This window comes from Macaca mulatta, chromosome 9 (assembly GCF_049350105.2).
Source record: "Macaca mulatta isolate MMU2019108-1 chromosome 9, T2T-MMU8v2.0, whole genome shotgun sequence".
NCBI classification, from domain to species: domain Eukaryota; kingdom Metazoa; phylum Chordata; class Mammalia; order Primates; family Cercopithecidae; genus Macaca; species Macaca mulatta.
The window spans coordinates 69,798,536-69,819,604 of record NC_133414.1 but is presented as its reverse complement, the minus strand read 5'-3'; the positions used below and the strand labels follow the sequence as shown (position 1 = coordinate 69,819,604).

At 47.8% G+C, this 21,069-nt stretch overlaps 2 protein-coding genes across 8 annotated transcripts in view; one reads left to right on the top strand and one right to left on the bottom strand.

The window, feature by feature from the left end:
* The window catches only part of PLAC9 (placenta associated 9), a 316,145-nt gene that overhangs the window by 42,695 nt on the left and 252,381 nt on the right, over positions 1–21,069 (top strand). The gene's annotated exons all lie outside the window — the stretch shown is intronic.
* The window catches only part of ANXA11 (annexin A11), a 46,854-nt gene that overhangs the window by 20,972 nt on the left and 4,813 nt on the right, over positions 1–21,069 (bottom strand). The window lies entirely within an intron of this gene.

Below are 21,069 nucleotides of genomic sequence, written 5' to 3'. Positions count from 1 at the left end.
TAATGTACTAAGCTAATAAAAAACCCAGAAACATACAAACTAAGTGGTTCCTGTGTGCATACGTGCACGGACCTCCTTGGAATGACACACAAGAAACGAGCTAACACTAGCTGCCTCTCGAGAGGAAAGTTGGGGCTAGAAAATGAGGCTTCCGGTTTAGATCTGTTTCCCGTGCCTTTCGGCCACACACATGTATTGCCCATTAAAAAACTTCTAAAAAGGCCCAATTCAGGTGCGGATTTCTGAGCTCACTTGAGGCTAGCCTTCTGGCCCCCAAAGTCCTGGCTGGTCTTCCTAGACTAAAAGAACACACACAGGGTCCATTCAGTTCCAGGCAGCCTTGGTAACCCTGGAGGGCCTGCAGGCCAGCCTTGATGGTACTCGTGGAGTTCATTCCTGGGGTGGCTTTTAGGGGATTTCCCAGCAGGAGTCAAAATCTGCCTCCTGGCTAGGAGCTCTGCCCTGCACAGCCCCACAAGGCAGGTCGACCCCACTGTCAGCTGTGGTCCTGAAACCCTGGGTCTTCCCCTCTCCCCAAGATACACCTCTAGTCCTCCCTTCTTAGAAAGAATAGCCTCATTTTTCCCTCTACCATTCTCTGCCTGAAATAGTTTCAAGTCTGCTCCCCACTTTTTTTTTTTTTTTTTTTTTTTTTTTTGAGACAGAGTCTCACTGTGTCACCCAGGCTGCAGTGCAGCCGCACGATCTCAGCTCACTGCGACCTCCACCTCCTGGGTTCAAGCAATTCTCCTGCCGCAGCCTCCCAAGTAGCTGGGACTACAGGTACCTGCCACCATGCCAGGCCAGGCTGATTTTTGTATTTTTAGTAGAGACAGGGTTTCACCATGTTGGCCAGGCTGGTCTTGAACCCCTAACCTCAGATGATCCGCCCGCCTCGGCCTCCCAAAGTTCTGAGATTACAGGTGTGAGTCACCATGCCTGGCCTGACCCCACTCTTATCTTTCTCTTTTCAGAACCAAAGGCCCCAGGTATGGTCTGAAGAGTGCAGGGCAGGACCTTCCTCTCCCTCCAGTGGATGCTACTCCCTACCTCCCTGGACTGGTACATGTGGGTTTTCCAGGCCACAGAGACCTTCTGTGGGCTCCTGTGAAATTTCTCCCTTGGATTCTGCCCATTGCTCCAGTCTGCTGAGACCTGCTGGGATTCTGCTCAACATCAAATATCTTCCCCCTCTCTCTCAGCTTTGTTTTACATCCACGGACGCAACAGACATGGCATTTGTGTTCTGCCAAGTAACCACGATGAAAGGACCAACGAGGGACACTACAGAACTGTCATACTCAGAACTCCCCAGTTCAACATCAAACACCAGGCACCATGTGGGTGCAGGCATTTAACCAGCTCTCCCCCAACTCACTGCCACCACCTAGTACACATTTCTCCACGTGCCCAAGTGAGGGTTCTAGCACATCTACTCTGAAGAGAGCCTGTTTATCTGCCTAATTACCCCCAGAAGAAAAGTAAACGCAGCCCAATAGCCAGGGGTGATCTTCAGGTGGACACAGGCTCCCAGTGCCCACGAATCTTCCCCCCAGCTATCCATGTTCCAGGAGGCTAGAGGCTGCAGGATCAGCACACTCCCTCTGACTCACAGAAGCAGCATTCTTCTCCTTTTCTTTGAAAATTAAGAAATCTGCTCATGGTCCGGTCTTCTGGTAACTTTGACCTCTGCATTTTTTCAAAAGAGGCCACCACAAGGGACTGTCCTTGAAGGAGTCATTCCTGGCACCCCAGGGCTGCCAAATCTGGGCTCGGCAGGACTTCTAAGGCCCTCATGTCCCCCTCCCTAGCCTGTTCAACCCCCACTCTCTAGGAGAGAGGCAACACAGTGAGCTATAATCCAGCAGATCTGCTCGCTCTCTCTCTGGCATCCATGAGAATCATACCTTCCACCCTGACCAATGCCTCTCTCCTCCTTCTTTCCTTGCATGGGGCAAGGGACATGCTTCACACTGCTGGTGCAATTCTGATGGCTGGGGCATGTCCCCTGCTCTATGCCTGCTTCTGATCACAGCCCTTTGACACGGGGACTCAATGGAGAGCGCCTCCTGCACACAGCAGGCAGCCGGCCTCCTTAGGGATTGGTCCAATTCTTAGAAACCTGTCTCTGGGGAACTTTTGGCCTCTGGTCCTGCCTCTCAGGGCAGGCTGCAGCACAAATACCGCCCTTCCTTCCTCACTGCGACCATCCACCTGCAGCTGTGCACCTGATTTCATCCAGCTGGGGCCCTCTCCAGTTAAATCGGTGCTTCTGAAAAACAGTCGCCTATAGGGCTTGTTAAAACCCAGATTGCTGGGCCCCACCTCCAGAGTCTCTAAATCAGTGTCTCTGCGGCAGGGCCCAAGAAGTTGCATTTCCAATGGCTCCCAGGTGATGCTGATGCTGCCTGCCTGCAGGCCACACTGCTTCATCATGCATGACAATCACCTGGAGAGCTCGCTAAACACTCTACTGCCCTGGCCCATTCTGGGCCTTTTAACCTGGGATAGGCCCAGGAATCTGAAGTGTAAACAAGCACACATACCCCCTAGTCCCCAGTAATTCTGATGTAACTGGTTCTGCGGTCCACACTCTAGGAAACACCCTTTCCTTTAAGGTATTGGACACTCTCTAGCTTATCTGATCTCACTCATTGATATGGTTTGGATTTGTGTCCCTGCCCAAATTGTAATTTGTAATTACAATACAATCAAATTGTAATTCCCAGCATTGGAGGTGGGGCCAGGTGGGAGTTAACTGGATCATGGGGGCAGATTTCCCCCTTTGGTGCTGCTCTCCGGACAGAGTTCTGGTGAGATCTGGTTGTTTAAAGGTGTGTAGCGCCTCCTCCCCACACCTCTCTTCCTCCTGCTCCAGCCAGGTTAAGATCTGCCTGCCACATGATTGTAAGTTTCCTGAGGCCTCCCCAAGTAGATGCCAGCATCATGCTTTCCCTCATCTGGAGAGCTCGCTAAAAATGCTGGTCCCTTGGCTCCCATATTCTGGGCCCTTCAACCTGGGAAAGACCCAGCCTGCAGAACTATGAGCCAATTAAACCACTTTTCTTTACAAATTATCCAGTTTCAGATATTTCTTTATAGTTGTGTGAGAATGGACTAATACACTCTTCTTCACAATAGCAAGCCCTAGGGACAGGCACTAGACCTAGGCACCCCCACAGTTGTATGGCAGATGTGCCTGACAGCAATCACTTAACTTAAGCATACCCAGAACGACCCTACAGTCTAAGAAGAACGTGTGTTCAGAGTTCTGAGCTAAGGAACTGTGGCCGACCTGGAGATCCATTCCTTATCTATAAGGAACATCAGAACCCGTAAGCCATTCCATGGGATGCAGGCCATACAGGAGATCAAGGCCCTTTGTTCTACTTTAAATGAAGGTTGCCAGGTGGTGGTAGTTAGGAAGGAGGATGCTAAATTAAAATGCTATGTCTCTACTAAAAATACAAAAAATTAGCCGGGCGTGGTGGCGGGCGCCTGTAGTCCCACCTACTCGGGAAGCTGAGGCACGAGAATGGCATGAACCTGGGAGGTGGAGGTTGCAATAAACCGAGACCGTGCCATTGCACTCCAGCCTGGGCAACAGAGTGAGACTTCATTAAAAAAAAAAAAAAATTGCCATACAAACTGCATGCTTTTTACAACCAGTAGTGGTCCTCCCATCCAGCCTACCACCACTGGACCGCCCCATATATAAGTCCCCTCAATAAGCCCTATGCCTTGTTCGCTGGCGCTGGGGTCTCTTCTTCGGCCTCTCAAACATGGTGCTACCCCTACTAAAGTCGACAGGAGTCTGGCATGACAGCACTGCATCAGAAGCCAGCCTCAAAGCGTTCGGTGAATGCCAAAAGCATAGAGCAGCTATCTGAGGGTGCTTCTCGGGGGTTGCAAAAGGGCCTGTTCCCTAAAGCCGTGTTTTGTGTACGTAAGTGTACCATTCAATTCCACAGGCTCTAAAAGGGTACTAGCCGGAGTCCCCTTACACAGGAATCTAGAAATGCTACACTGGGACAGGAAGCAACTGCCAGAGCAAGAAGAGCCTCACTGCCCCCACTCAGTCATCCCCCTACCAAAAGGGAAGCCTTGCTGTGTCTCTACCCAACAATGGGAGGTGGAGATATGGGCTCCAGCCACCAGCAAGGCTAGGCCATGCACATTTGCTGGTGTCCTGCCTGACTTCAGGGACACAGAAGGGAAAGGAGAGGTGAATGGTGTCAGTGCCATGCCTGGGACTCTGGACTGTCCTCCCCAGAGGGACAGCACCGGGCTCATTTGGGAACAGAGCCTACACCAGGTTAATGCTGAGAGGCAAGGGCCTAGAAACATCATCTCGGGCCAGAAGCCACACAGCAGTGACACCCCCTGCCCCTCAGGGCCTAGCAGCAAACCAAGCAGGCCTGGACTAAAATGGATGCTTTCGTGGAATGATTTTCCACTGACCTTCCCCAGCCTGGTGGCTGGAATATTCATTTGTGTATTAGTTTTTTTTTCCTTTTTTTTTTTTTCAAACATTAGATCCTTAACCTGTTTTCACACACACACACAAATTTATTTTTTAAAGTACTTTCCCCATAAGGCTGCATACATAAAATGTAAATATATCGTTGCTATTATTTAAATGTATCCCCCAGAGTTCATGTGCTGCGAACTCAATGGTCAGTACAACGGTTCTGAGAGGCAGGACCTTTAAGAGGCTCCACCCTCATGAATGGATTAAGGTGTCATGGAGGAAGTGGGCTCCTTACCACCAGTGTGTTTGTTACAAAAGTGTAACATGCTCTCTCTCTCACTCTTGCTCTCTCTCACCCACATGATATCTTCTGCTATGTTATGAAGCAGCAAGAAGGCCCTTGCCAGATGCAGCCTCACGATCTTCTCAGTCTCCAGAACTGTGAGCCAAATAAGCTACTGTTGCTTATAAATTACTCTGTGATATCTTGTTAGAGAAGCACAAAATGAACTAAGACACTAGTTTAAACCATGCAGGTCCAATAATCCCTGCTGATATATTCTTTAAAATGAAAAGAAGAAGCCAGGCACAGTGGCTCATGCCTATAATCCTAGCACTTTGGGAGGCTGACGCAGGCAGATCATTTGAGCTCAGGAGTTTGAGACCAGCCTGGGAAACATAATGAGACGCTGTCTTTACAAAAGACATACAGATGCTCCTTGACTTATGATGGGGTTACGTCTCAATAAACGCATCATTAGTTGAAAATGCATTTAACGCTGGCAACACAGCAGTCCCCAACTTATGATGGTTCGACTTACGATTTTTCAACTTTATGATGGTGCAAGAGTGACATGCACTCAATCAAAATCGTAGCCTCATTGTAATCCCATCATAAGTGGAGGAGCTTGTTACATCCCGATAAGCTCTTCTTAAAGTGATGTAACCCCATCATAAAGTTGAAAAACTGTAAGTTTAACCATCTTGAATCAGGGACCGTGTGTGTGTGTGTGTGTGTGTGAGACAGACAGAGTTTATATAACTAATACAGCTGGGACTCTAAGTTAAGATCAGGCTTCTACACCAGCAAAGGACTCAGGTGCTGATTCACCTTAGGAAGAGTACGAGCTTGGAATGCTTGAGGCAGCACCTGTCAATACAAGAGGGCCAGAAAACCAACCTCCCTAGGACTCTTCCAGGACCACTGAGCTCTACCGAGTGGTGATGCTGCCAACCATTTGCAAATGTTGTTTTCCAGAGTTGAAAATGCAGTCCCACAGCCTTGTTCCCCACTGTTACCCAAGAATCTGGCTGAATGTGCACCTCATCAATGCAGCTTGAGTGGAAGAATAGATGGAGTTCTGGGGACTGGCTTCTGCTTTGCCAGTTAGTCAATTTTCTCCTTTATAACCTCTTCCTTCATTGGCTCCTAAGATTATTTAAGTATCAAATAGGATGTATTTGGCCTGCAGGGCAAGGAAGAGCATAATAAACACTTATAAATCCAAGGCTCTCAGCAAGGACATCACACTCCCACAATATGCATTTTGGTCTTCTGTAGAGCAGGACCCACCTAGTGCGTGACAGTCAACTGATGACAGCTGAACAACTCCAAGTATCCAGAACATACACGCTCCAAACATTTCCTCCAGGCATCAGGTCTGTTCATTTTCACTATAAGTCTGTTTGCTTCTGGACACCTACCATCTACTGCCCCCAAAAGTCTTGCTCAGATCTAACTGGGATGCCCAGGCCCAGCTCAGCCTCACCTAGAAGCAAGCAGTGTGATGGGCAGCTCAGTGCTGCCCTGAATGTGTTCTCTGACGCCAGCTTCATATCTTGCAAGTTGTGAAGTTAGAAGGCACGCAGTTTAAGGAGCGAGACAGGCAGACAAGAGCAAGAGATTAGTTGCTCGAAAAGTTTAGAAAATGCTTACTACATATAGTTATGTACTATAACTACACATCCCCTTTCCAAGAAACCGCCAATTTGCAATAGCGTAATAAAAGTTCTGATAAATCCTGGAACAAAGGTGCCTGCTTAACTCTATCCTCAAATTTCCCAAACTAATTAGGCCATAGTAATAGTCATCATTTATTGAATGCTTATTATGTGCCAGGCACTGTGTTAAGTGCTTCACGTGGAACCGAACTTTACAACAACCCTGTGAGACAAATACTAAAATTATCCTTCTCATATCAGAAATGAAGACTGAGGGACAGAGGGGCTGTGTAACTTGCTCAAGGTTATAGCTATTGAACGGCTGAGCCAGGCAGTCGGCTTCCAAAGCCCAGGACTTTACCACTATGTTATACTTCCTCACAGTGCCCACTGGCCCCAGGAACTAGCATTTTAAGAATAGAGCTTTAGAAATACTGGTATGATGAAATAGCATGGAATTCAGAATCAGGATACCTGGCTTCTAAGTCTGGTTCCATTGTATGACCCCAGGTACTTCACTGAAGGCAGTGGAGGATGGTGAGAAGAACATGGACTCTGAAGCCAGACTACCCAGGTTCACATCCCAGTCCTGCTCCCCACCAGCTATGCGATCTTAACGGTTTACATGACCATTCTGCACCTCAGTTTTCCCCATCTGTAAAATGGGGATAGTAACAGTTTAATACCAAGTTTGTTCCCATTATATCATGTATCATGATATCCTGTTTCTCCAAAACAAAATAAGAAAGAGAGGACCCCAGGCCATTTGATAATGCCCAGGATGAGAACTGTAGGGACTGAAGGGGGAAGGGAGAGGGTGGGAGAGAAACACGGAATTGGGAAGGGTCAGGGCAGTGTGACAGGTGGAGGATGGGAGTGGGGAGCACACTGGCATGGCTGTGTTAGATTTTCCAGCCTCCCAATAGAGAAAGCACCAACAGGAAATTGGCACTGTTTTCTTTCCATCCCCTCCACGTGCCTGGGTGTCTGGGGGCCTGCTCCACTCCAGCAGTAGAGAGGGCAATGGAGACAAGACTGATGGTGGAGGGAGGCCACAGAGCAGGGAGATCTGAAAGACCCTTGGAGAGGAAACCTGCCTGGGAGAGGGATCCGCAGAGGCAGGGCCTTGGCCTGCAAGAAGCTCCAACCCTGTGGGCACTGGAGCCTGTCCTCAGAACCTTCACTGAGGCGTGGCACGGACGGGGCCATCTTCTCTCCTACTGCCTGCCTTTTCAGACCAGGTGCTGAGAAGGGGGGTGGGGGCAAGTGAGGAGGAACTCACTTTCCATATGAGGCAGGCCAAGAGCACACAGCATCACACGCAGTTCTCTCTGTCACGCTCCTCCAGAGCAGGCTTCCCTGCAAGCTGGGCCACTCCTCTTTGTGGGCAGAGTCATCTCTGACTCACACCAAATGGGCTCACACAAGAGCCAATGCTCGGTCAAATGCTGAGTTCAATTCAGAATTTCTGAGGAGTGGAAAGTAGGCAGCAGAGGAAGAAGGTGACAGAGACACAGTGTTAGTATCTGGCTGCCACGCAGGCCAGCATGTGATGGGCACTCAGGTCCTGGAGGACGCTGAGGTTCCTGTAACAGACAGTGGCAGTGACAGAAAAAGCCCCCCACCCAAGCCCTGACTCCAAAGTGTGGCCAGAACCTGCTATAGTTTGAATGCTTCTGTCTCCCCAAAATTCATTTATTGAAATCCCAACTCCCAATGTGATGACATCTGGAGGTGGGGCCTCTAGAAGGTTATGAGGTTGGAGCCATCATGAATGGGATTCACGCCCTTATAAAAGACAGCCCAGAGGGCCCAACCCTTTCCACCATGTGGGGACACAGGGAGAAGGTACTATCCTATTTGTGAACCAAAAAGTGGGCCCTCACCAGACACTGAGTCAGCTGGCACCTTCACCTTCAACTTCCAGCCTCCACAACTGTGAGCAATGTACTTCTGTTGTTTATGAACCACCCGGTCTATGATATTTTATTACAGCAGCCTGAACGGATTTAGACGGAACCTATGGATGCGCGCGCACACACACACACACATTCTCACACACACACTCACACACTCACTCCCAAAAAGGGAAACAGTGGGTTGTGTTTGTAAGTGCAGGTGGCAGGGGCGGGGAGGGGACGCAGGTCTCTGTCTTTGTTTGCCCACTTCCGCATGGGGAAGCCACTGCCAGTTACACCACCTGAGCAGAGGGAGCTTCTCCCAGGGCCCACCTAGGAGGGACGAACAAAACAATGGTAGTGGGCTGATGTCAATCAGGCACAAGTCCCAGGGTGGCTGAGGCTTCCCTGTCGATCCCACCCCTCTTAGCTGTCAGGTCACTCCAATCACTGCAAAGTGCAACCCAGCTCCTCCCAGAGCTCCTGGGCCCACAGGGACGTGCCACACTCCAAGCCCTGCAGCAGTTACTGTCTACGAGACAACCCTTCCAGCAACTCTGCCGGAAGGAAGCAAAAACGTCTCTAAACCCCTCCCTCATCTTGCGGTGCGAGGTAAAGGGAAGCTCGGCAGGTTACCCAAGACACAGGGCCTGAGTCTCACTGACACTGGCTTCACAATGTCTACCCCTAGATTCTCAGTAGGCCCTTCTACCACCCCAATTACTCTCTCTCACACACTCTAAACCAGCTCCCCCATCTTTTCACAGCCCACACTCCCCCGTCAAGAGCCTCAAACATCACAGGACAGTCACACTAGACTTCTCAATTCTGCTGCATGAGTTTTACCACAGCCCACACAGCTCTGATATCATCTTCTAACACTGCTGTTGGGCCACCGGGATGGCACACAGGGTTGAGTCCAATGACAGTGATTCCATTCTAGCTCTACCTCTTGTTAGCTGTGTGACCCTGGATATAAAGATTGACCTCTCTGAGCCTTCCTCCTCACCTGTAAAAAGAGGAAAAATGCATCCATCTCATTACACAGCTATGAGAATACAGTATTCATATATATATAGCTCTACAACAGGTATTAGCATACAGCAGGTGCTCAGTTAATTTTATCTCAGTCCCTAGGAGGCATTAGCCTGGAGCCAAGGTCTGGTTCCTAAAGCAACTGCTTGCTGTGTGACCCTCCCTGGGCAACTTAACCTCTCTGAACCTCCATTCTGTCTGCAAAGATCTGATGTACCCCACCTACCTTGGATTACTATGAGGACTAAAAGTAAAGAGAACAGGAACACGCTTTGTAAAGCAGGACACAGTTATCTTCACTCTGTGACTAACACACCTAGTGTTGATCTCTCCCAAGTGGCCAAAGAGGCCAGGCTTTGACATTTGGAGAGGGAGAAAAGGGTCACAGATCCTGGGCACACACTAACCTATCTGGTGTCAGGCTCCCGCCAGGGGACCAGCCCAGCCCACACAGTAAGGGTAGTGTCCAGCCAACCCTTAGGGTCCCAGGGTCACAGGAAAATGCTGGTAAGGGAAGGGGTAGAGGGAGGGCTTTTCAGAGCCTGAAACTCAGCTACCATCAGCTTCCCTGATTAGGTCCCTCAAAGACATCCCCGGTACCTGTGAATGCGTTACTTTACATGGTAAAACGGACTGTCCTGACATGATTAAGGTCACCTGCCATGAAATGGGGAGGCTAGCCTAGATTATCCAGGTGGGCCCAATCCAATGAAAAGGGTCCTTCAAAGCAGAGAGCCTTTGTTGCTGGGTTAAGGATGAAAAGGAAGAATAAGCAGGAGAGAGTCCAGGCATGAGAGGGATTCCACCCATGGAGGAAAGGGACCAAGTGCCACAGAACTCAGATGGCCTCTAAAGCTGGAAAGGACAAGGAAGCATTCACCTCCAGGGCCACCAGACAAAGACACAACCCTGCCAACACCTTGATTTTAGCACCATGAGATCCAAGAGACCATTAGATAAAACTGTTAAGATAAAAAAGCCATGTGGTAAAATAGTGCAGCCACTATGGAAAACAGTATGGAGATTCCTCAAAAAATTAAACATAGAACTACCATACGTATGATCCAGCAATCTCACTCCTGAGCATACAGGCCGTGTACCTCTCACTCAAAATGTGTGGGACCAGCAATGTTTCAGACATGCTGGTCTTCAGACCAGATGATTTAAGATTTTGGAATACTGGCATCACACTTACCATTGTGCATCCAAAATGCAAAAATCCAACATCCAAAATGCTTCAATGAGTACTTCCTTTGAGCATCATGTTAGAGCTCAAAAAGTTTCAGACTTTGGAATAGTTCAGATTTGGGATACTCAACCTATATACCCAAAGGAAATGAAAGCAGGGACTCCCACAGACATTTGTACACCCATGTTCACAGCAGCCTAATTCACAGTAGTCAAAAGCTGGAAACAACCCAAGCGCCATCGATGGATGAATGGATAAACAAAACGAGATCTCCACATAAAAAGAGAATATCATTCAGCCTCAGTACGGAAGAAAGCTAACATATGCTACAACGTGGATAAAACTTCAACACATTATGCTAAATGAAACAAACCAGACACAAAAGAACAAATACTTCTGATTCCACCTATATGAGGTCTCCAAAGTAGTCAAATTCACAAGGACAGAAAGTAGACTGCTGTTGGCCAGGGCTTGGGTAAGAGGGAATGGGGAGTTTACATTTCATGAGTACAGAGTCAGTTTGCGAAATGAGAACCTTCTGGAGATGCACGGTAATGACTGTTGCACAACAAAGTGAATGTATTTAACACCATTGAGCTGCACACCTAACAGTGGGTAAAATGGTAAGTTTTATGTTGTGTATATTTTTACCACAAAAAGAGTTGCATGGTTTTAAGCCACACATTTGTAGTAATTTGTTACAGCAGTAATGGAAAACTAATTGTTGAAAACTATTTGAGGTGATGGATATATTAACTAGTTTGCTTTAATTATTTCATATTGTATTCATAGATTATAACATCACTTTGTACACCATAAATTGACATATTATAAATGTTAATTTATAATAAAAAAATTTTTTTAAAGAAAACTATTGGCCAGGCACGGTGGCTCACGCGTGCCCCAGCACTTTGGGAGGCCGAGGTAGGTGGATTGCAAGAGGCCAGGAGTTTGAGACCAGCCTGGGCAACATAGTGAGACCATGTCTCTACTAAAAATACAAAAATTGGCCAGGCACAGTGATTCATGCCTGTAATCCCAGCACTTTGGGAGGCCGAGGCAGGTGGATCACCTGAGGTCAGGAGCTCAAGACCAGCCTGGCCAACATGGTGAAACCCCATCTCTACTAAAAATACAAAATTAGCTGGGCATGGTGGTATGCACCTGTAATCCCAGCTACTCGGGAGGCTGAGGCAGGAGAATTACTTGAACCTGAGAGGCGGAGGTTGCAGTGAGCCGAGATCATGCCATTGCATTCCAGCCTGGGCAAAAAGAGCAAACCTCCGTCTCAAAATAAAATAAAATAAAAATAAAAATACAAAAATTAGCCAGGCGTGGTGGCACATGCCTGTAGTCCCAGCTACTCAGGAATTGCTTAAACCCAGGAGGCACAGGTTGCAGTGAGCCAAGATTGTGCCACTGCACTCCAGCCTGGGTGACAGAGCGAGACTCTGTCTCAAAAAACAAAAACAAACAAACAACAACAACAAAAACTTTAAAGAAAACTAATATATACAGTGACCATTCCTTCTCTCTTCCCTTCCAGATCCTTCTATGGCATTCTCTTTCCAAGGGCCTCTCTTCTCTTTGCATGAAAGCTCTGTGAACACGTCTACCTAACTCAGCCAGCTTTCTTCAACAAGGGAAGTATTAACCACCAACACTACAAAAAAACCCTTTCCAACAATGAAGCAGGAACCAGGTGCTTGCCTCTCCCACGTGTCGGGAACAGGCTCGTTACAGGTGTGTTAACTTGAATTACCAGTCAACATGAGTCACCAGGGGACTTGGGCCCTCAGTGGCTTCCGTGTGGCCAGTCTACGCAGGCCCAGTCAGCATTTGCCCAGTCGGATTTGCACAGGCAGGGCCATCACACCCCATCGGCCAAGACCTCACAACCGGGATGCCAGAGGCCAGTTCAGCACCTCAGAGACGACTCAGTTCATTCCCACCAACCCCACCTCACCCCATTTCACAAACGGGAAAACTGACAACCAGAGAGAGGGATGTGACATGCGAAGGTGATACAGCAGGAGCCTAAGAGGGCTGATGCCCAATCCCCACTCCCAGGCTAGAGCTCGTCGTTCCCAGTGCAGGGTGGGTGGGTGGAGAGGCTTCCTGTCCTCAGAGCCGCTGGCAGACTCAGGCCCAGTTCTTTAGGATGATTCTTTTTGTTCCATCAGGCGGGCAGCCCGTGGGAGTTCAAGCCTGGGTTGCTGCTTCCTGCCCGAGGCAACAGCAGGTACAGTGGGAAGACCAGGGCTGAGGAGAGATTAATTTTGCAATATTGGGGAATGACTGCCTTCCAGGAAACACACTGAAGGAGGAAGAGATGTGATAAATCCTGCCCCTCCTGTACATTTCACCTATGTACTTTAATCAGACTTTTATGGTCTCCCTCTTCATACAGACAGCAAAGGGTCACAGGACATCTGAGAAAGTCTATACCAAGAAAGGGAGAGACCAAAACAGAAGAAAAGGAATCAAAGAAACAGACAATGATGAGAAGCAGAGGACAAAAATATAATCAATAATATCCTCAGAGACGGAAGAGAACCAAAGAAACAGACAATGGTGAGAAACAGAGGACAAAAATATAATCAATAATATCCTCAGAGACGGAAGAGAACCAAAGAAACAGACAATGGTGAGAAACAGAGGACAAAAATATAATCAATAATATCCTCAGAGACGGAAGAGAAAATATTATATCCACAAAGCAAAAAGGTCAGCAAAGCAATCATTGTGAAATTTGAGAACACAAGAGGCAAAAGAAAGATACTAAAACTTTAGAAAAGAAAGAACAAGGGTCCTTTTTAGGGGAACTGGAAGGACACTGGACTTCAACAGCCACACTGGAAACTAGAAGATAACAGAATAATGTGTTCAGTGTTTGGGAAGGAAATTATTTTCAGTTTATAATTGTATAGCCAGCTAAGTTAACCACTACTGTATAGAGATATTTGGAATGGATATTTCTATCCATTAGGGAGGAACAGAGATATTTGCAGGCACACAAGCTTCAAAAACAAAAACAAAACAAAACAAAACAAAACAAAATCTACCTTCCATGCACTTTTCTTAGGAACTTCTGGATGATTTCAGCAAAATGAGAACATACATAAGGAAAATAAAGAAAATAAAATATATAGGATCTAGGAACAGGAAAATCTAACACAGAAGACTGTAAAAAGATGTCCCTGGACAACAGCTGAGCAGCAGGCCTGGGGAGCAACTAGGCCAGTTTGGAACAATAGATACACAGAAAATCAGGCCCCCAAGCAGGGACAGCATCCACTTGAGGAATAATGGGACAGGAAGGATTGTACTCCTGATGTGTGACCACAGCACAATACTGGCACAGCATCGAACAATACAATTTATGGTCACAATAATGCAGACATTAAATATTGATGTATATATTGGTTCCTAATCTATCAAGCAGGAAGTCAACATATTTCAAAACTGATAAATTAAGAAACAGTCATATAAGCCTATTCATTAAAAATAAAGAGTTAAAAATGGTTAACTCTGGAGAAAGAGGGAAAGAGGAAGGATGTGTCGGGACTGCTGCCTTCATTATAAGCCTTTTGGATCAACATATTTGGCTTTCTTCATTTTTTATTATAAAATATGTTTATAATATAGCAATAAATACAACATATAGATGAATTATAAAGCATAATAAAATAAGCATCCTTTATTATCTAACTTTAGAAAGAGAACATTACTTCTGCCAGGCGCAGTGGCTCACACCTGTAATCCCAGCACTTTGGGAGGCCAAGGTGGGCAGATCACTTGAGGTCAGGAGTTCGAGGTCAGCCTGGCCAACATGGCAAAACCCCGTCTCTACTAAAAATACAGAAATTAGTCTGGTGCGGAGACGCATGCCTATACTCCCAGCTACTCGGGAGGCTGGGGCTGCAGTGAGCCAAGATCGTGCCACTGCACTCCAGCTTGGGCAACAGAGGGAAACTCTGTCTCAAAAAAAAAAAAAAGAGAATATTACTACATTCTTCTTCTTTTTTAATTTTTCTGAAGCAGTCTCTTGCTCTGTCACCGAGGCTGGAGTGCAGTGGCACAATCTCAGCTCACTGCAGCCTAAGCCTCCCAAGTAGCTGGGATTATAGGCATGCGCCACCACTCCCAGCTAATTTCTGTAATTTTAGTAGAGATGGGGTTTCGCCATGTTGACCAGCCTGGTGAACTACATTCTACAACTGCTTTCTGAAAAAACAGGCACATATTTTTTAGGGGAAAGTTAAAATAAAACACTAGCAGCCAGTCTGTGAGACTGGTACCAGCCATCTGCAATAGGTCCAGGTTTTGTGGGGCCTGAAGCTTACACAATGTTAGCAGCCCTCTTCAGGACAAAGAATACAAAATATCTTAGTTTTCTGCGAATGTTACAAATCATAGGACTCTGTGAACTCACTGCTAGTGCCCCTCCCACGGCCCCTCACTAGGGTGCTGCAAGTCCAGGGGCCTGAAGCTTCCCTTTCATTAGCTTCACAGCAATCCCACCTGGGTTTATGGAGGCACCAGGGGCTGGGCTAGACTCCCCTGGATAGGGAAGAAAAAAATAAAGTCCTGGCCTGCATCATGCTTTCCAACTACATGGGGAGATAAACACAATAGCGCACTTCCAGGAAACACACACTACAATATTTAAGAGCCACTCCCAGGAAGAGTGCGGGGGAAGACAAAGAATTCAGAAAATGTGTTCCCTGGGAGTGGAGCATAGGGGCTTCTGAGAAACTGGCCTCTCTCTGAGGGGCCTTGGCAAACCTAAGCCCTCCCGGCCTCGTCTACCTCACCTATTTTCAGTGAGTGCGCCTGCAGGGCCTCAGGGGTCTGCATGCTGCCTCCCAGAACCTGGGGCTCCTGAAGGTTTTGGAGCTCAATAGCATTATTTCATTGGAGGGAGGAAAGGGCTGCAAAAGGGAGACTCTGGCTTAAATCTTTCAAAAATATTAAAACGGGAACTCTGGCAACAAGGGTTCCACATTTCTGCATGGTGACACTCGGCTAGGGCTGGCAACAACTGCGCACCTCCCTCCCTCTCTCCTTCAGCTGCGGGGGCTGTCCTTGCAGGAATCTGCATTTGTGATCACAGGAGTAGAGGTTTACCAGGGCCCTTCCAGTTGTGATGAGCCATCTCATCTCCTTATGAATGGCCAGCACAGGCCCTTCTCTCACCACAGGCTGAGGAAGAGAAGTGAAGAAGACTGAAGAGCGTGATGGCAGCAGGGTATCCCCTGGCCTCTCCTGGAGAGGCCCTGATGCCCATCAGCCAGTCCTCGGGGCCTGTTACAAACCACTCTGGAAGCTCAGTCCCTTCAAGCCTGGGAGACTTAACAGAGTGTATATTCCAGCTCCAAATGGCTGAGCACCCCTGCTCTGCCTAGAAGCCTCAGGAAACCTTTCCAAATATCCCTTATCAAGGGCTGCTCTTCAGATGGTGACAAGCTCCCCAGTCAGCCACATGCAGCAGGAAGTTGAAGGACCTGCAGCTCACTCTGGAGGAGAGAACACCTTCACTTGGGAATGGGCTGACCCTTCTGCAGCTGGCATCCTAAGCTGTGTCAAGCAGTCTGGAGCCAAGAGTCACTCACACTGGGCCACTGAGGAACAGCAAGAAAACAGAAGGTACCTCAGGGACATGCATGATGGAGAGAAGCAAAGAAAATGCATGTCCTTAGCCCAGTCCAGCTCAGCATTTTCCCTTTTCAGGACACCTCTGCTTAGGTGGTCCCTCTAGCTGGTCTGACCTCCTGTCTCCTGGCCTTCCCTGAGTCCAGATGAAGTTCCACCTTGTATTAGTTCATTTTCACACTGCTGATAAGATATAACCGAGACTGGGCAATTTACAAAAGAAAGAGGTTTAATGGACTCAGTTCCACGTGACTGGGGAGGCCTCACAATCATGGTGGAAGGTGAAAGGCACATCTCATATGGCAGCAGACAAGAAGAGAGCTTGTGCAGGGAAAGTCCCCTTCATAAAAGCATCAGATCTTGTGAGACTTCAGTATCATGAGAACAGCATGGGAAAGACCTGCCCCCGTGGTTCAGTTACCTCCCACCAAGTCCCTTCCACAACACGTGGGAATTCGAGATTTGGGTGGGGACACAGCCAAACCATATCATATCTCTCTCAGGAAGCCCACCCTGATCTCCCAGCCACAATGCTCGCTCTTCCTGGAACTCTCCCAGCACTTGTCCTAAAATGTTTTCCATCTTCTCTAGTGTTCTAATAAGCTCCCTTTTTCTAACTTCTAGGATAGATACACATATTACCTCCCTATATATTAGCTCATTAACTGCCACAATGCCCCTATTGGATAGGTATTATCATCCTCATTTTATAAGCAAGGGAACCAAGGCTGAGCTGACTCTTGACATGCAAAGGTCACACACCCAAGTGCCAGAGCCAGACACTCTTTTCCCAGGCCTCCCCATGAGAGCATCCGTGCTACAGGCTATAGGACAGGCCTCTCTTCCTGTCCCCCACCACCACCTGCCACAGGGCTTGCACTGTGAGGCCCCTGACACATACCGAATACTGGCAGGAACCCCGGTGGACCCTGACTCATTTCTTCCACTCTCTGGGTGGCACCTATTTGGTGTCTCTATTACATAGGCCCCAGGAATTCTGGGGGCAGGGAGGACACATCTAGGACATTCCCCTCTCTCCCCCACCCCAAGGCAGGACCTTAAATGATGTAAGTGGGTGTATGAACATCCCCAGCTCTACTGAGAAGGGGGTGGGGGCCCTGGGCGGGCATTCCAGAGCCCCAGTGTCCTGCCCTTGCTGGTCACAGGTGCCATTAAGTCACCGAAGCCAGCCAGCTAGCCTCAGGGCAGCACTCCACCAATCCTGACCGTATTTTCCCAGGCATGAAACAAAAATCTACACAGGTGCTGTTAAGCATTCAACTCCCCACCCACATACCAGGAACTAAAATAGCTGCAGCCTATGTTAATCATTAGCCAGGCTGCGCCTCAGACCTCCCCTCTGAGGGCTGGCACCTGGGGCAGCTCAGCCTGGAGAAACTCCAGGCAAGACAGGCTGGGAGAGTGGCAACGGCAGCGTCTGGAGCCTCACCAAGGGGCTGAACTTAAGCAAGTAGGTTCTGAAAGACACTTCTTCAAGATAAAGTCAATCCCCAGTGCACTAGCATTTGGATTACATAAGAATCCTAAAATATTGGAGCTGGAAGGGGCCTTCATGAATCACTTCATTCAACCAGTTTATTTTATTTGAGGTGGGAGCTGAGGCCCAGAGAGCAGAAGGACTCTGGCTGAGGTCTCAGAGCTGGCTGGGGGCAGGACAATGACTAGAACCACATCTCTGGATTTCCAGGCCAGTGCATTACGAACCAGGCAGGTCCCCCACCACTCAACGTATTTCTGAGCTCCATCCCACCTTCTCAGGCTGGAGAATGGACTTGAGAATTACAAAAGTTAAACCGCGGAAAGAGAGAAGAAAGTAACTGCTGCCTCCCAAATAATGTCCCATATAATCAAGCCACACAGAAAAGAATCAGCCGCTCCACAGGAGCCTTATGACCCTGTTTCTCTCCAGAACACCTCCCTATGACAACAGAGAATGGGGGTTGGCAACCACTGCTCTGATCTCTCAAGGATATTACCAGCCATGGAGACCGAACATCAGCCCCACCTCAGTTGAGGGTTCAAAGGGCCTCTGCCCTCAAACTCTCCTAGAAACAGTCACATAGGTGTCACATTTGGGGTTGAAGAAGGCAAGTTGGGAGGAGGTAGCACAAAAAAATAACCCCTATCCCACTGGGTCTTGGAGGGGGCCCCTGGATCCCATGGGGTCTGGAAGATCTGGTAGTGGCTGCAGCAGTGGAGCATGTGGATGCCAGACCTGATGGTTGGGAGCAGCAGATGACTCTCGGGGCATCGGCAAAGCCACAGCAGCTTGCCAGTCTGTGCACCAGCCCACAGGAACAGAGGCTGCCTTGCTTGCACTGCCTGCGGGCTTGCCACTGTCATGAGAAACCATTCCCACTTCCTAACCTGAGGAACACATGCTTAGCCAATAGCAAGACTGATAAGCACAGTAGTAGTTTCAAATTCAGGAGAGCAGTGGGTGGTGTTCCAGAAACTTCTGGTTGTCCTCCTCAACCATCTGTTCTCTATTGCTTTAGTAACAGAACACTCACCATAGCCTGGCACACAGCAGCCCCAACTAAGGACTGTTTCCCAGACCCCTAGCAGCTAGGAGGGCCTGCCATGAGGATGTGACAGTGAGCTGTCTTGGGCCATGCAGGTAAGGGAAGCACCTAATGGTGCTACCCAACATGTGGCCCGGAGACTGGCGGCATTACACAATCTGAGAGCCTGTAAGCAATTAAAATGCTCAGGTCACATCACAGACCTCCCAAATCAGAATGATTCAGGGTGCAGTCCAAGAATCTATGCTTTAACAAGCCTTCCAGATTGTTCTTATACATGCTCAAGTTTGAAAACCACAGCCCTCAAGAATGCTAGGGACAACAGTCCGTAAGGAGCCTGGTGCCTAGACAACCTCATGGAACACTCACTTAACTTCGACTCTGATTTTTCAAGAAAGAGTGAGAGAGTGAGAGAGACAGAGAGAGAGAGAGAGAGAGAGAGAGAGAGAGAGAGAGAGAGGATCCTCTCTTCATTCACCGCCAAATCTGAAACGTAATACAGGGGGCGTGGGGAAGATGATGATGAGAAACTTAACCCAAACAGCAAAAATCAGGAAAGGAATAACATGCAAGTATAATAAATAATAAGCAAGATGTAAAGAATAAAATCAAGTATATCTGGCATGTGAACAGTCAGAATTCCTCTACCAAAGACAGAAACCACGCAATTAGGTTTGTTGTTGTTATCACTGCCTTCTGTCAACCTCCATCCACCCTCAACCATGTGCTGATTATAAGAGAAACAAATTTTATTTATGAAGATTCCATTTTCAAGATAAACTTCTTTCTTTTTTTTTTTTTTTTGAGACCGAGTCTCGCTCTGTCGTCCAGGCTGGAGTGCAGTGGTGCAATCTCGGCTCACTGCAAGCTCCACCTCCCGGGTTCATGCCATTCTCCTGCCTCAGCCTCCCAAGTAGCTGCGACTACGGGGACCCGCCAGCACGCCCAGCTAATTTTTTTATATTTTTAGTAGAGATGAGGTTTCACCGCGTTAGCCAGGATGGTCTTGATCTCCTGATCTCGTATTCCGCCCACCTTGGCCTCCCAAAGTGCTGGGATTACAGGCGTGAGCCACAGCGCCCAGCCTAGATAAACTTTTCTAAGTGAGAAAGAGATATTTAAAACTAACGGTTGGGCAAAGACATACCAAATAAATGCAAAGAAAAACCAGAGGTGGAAATATTAATATTAAAAATAGGCTGGGCACAGTGGTTGGCCAGGTGCAGTGGCTCATGTCTGTAATCCCAGCACTTTGGGAAGCTGAGGTGGGCAGATTACTTGAGCCCAGGAGTTTGAGACCAGCCTGGGCAAAACCCCATCTCTACCAAAAATACAAAACTTAGTCTGGTCTCAAAATAAATAAAAATGAAAAAATATGTAAAATTCAAAAGTACATACGTGGAAGACTTTTCAATAATCCTGCCTTAGCAGGCCAAGGGGTTTTCCAGCCATTTCTCTCTGGCATTTGCCTCTATCTGTAAACACAGGACTTGGAGAACTACTCACTAGGATCTCAGGGTACAACAAGGCGTAGGCTAGTCCAGCCCGCTGAGAAAGTTTATGTGGCTTAAAACACAAGCACAGAGACGAGCTTACAACTTGGGGCCCACGTCTTTCTGACCTCTGGCCCTGGGAAGTGTTTGTACTGGCTACTCTGTCAAAAGCTCATTTTGCTGCCTCAAATGAGGAAGGAAATGCGTAAATGAGAGGCACAGCAGTCCGCTCCTTGGACCTACAGGAAGCGGGCAAGAATTGCAAAGTAAGAGAAGAGGCTCCCAGGCAACGTCCCAGGAGTTTGCAAGCAAATCTCACTTTATCCACCCCTCCTAAAAATCTGGCTATCATGGGGACCATCAGGACAGCCAAGGACAGGGAGCTCATGATCATCAGTGAGACCTGATTACTAACTGCTCCGTGTGAGGCTGAACAGAAACTAAAGGGGCATGGCTTGAATGTCCTCTGATGCCTGCGTTAAAATTTCTGAGCCTTTCACTTATTATCTTATAAAATGCACTTATTTATTAATTTTAAGACTATAAAGAAAAGAGATTCTTCCAGATCCTTGGCCACGTATTCTCCTAAAACACAGACAATATGGAATTTAAGGCCAAAGACCAAAGGCATTAAATAACTAGCAAATGACACAAGGTAGGAAGATCAGCTTGATAAGCCTGTATACACGAAATATGAAAGCCAAATTCAAAGGCTAGAACTCCCACAAATATAAATAGAGCTGGACTTTAAAAAACTACAGTGAGAGTTTTTGTTATACCTCTCAGAATCTGACAGCCAGGCAAGCAGGGATATAAGGGCAACTGAAGTTAAGAGATCTAT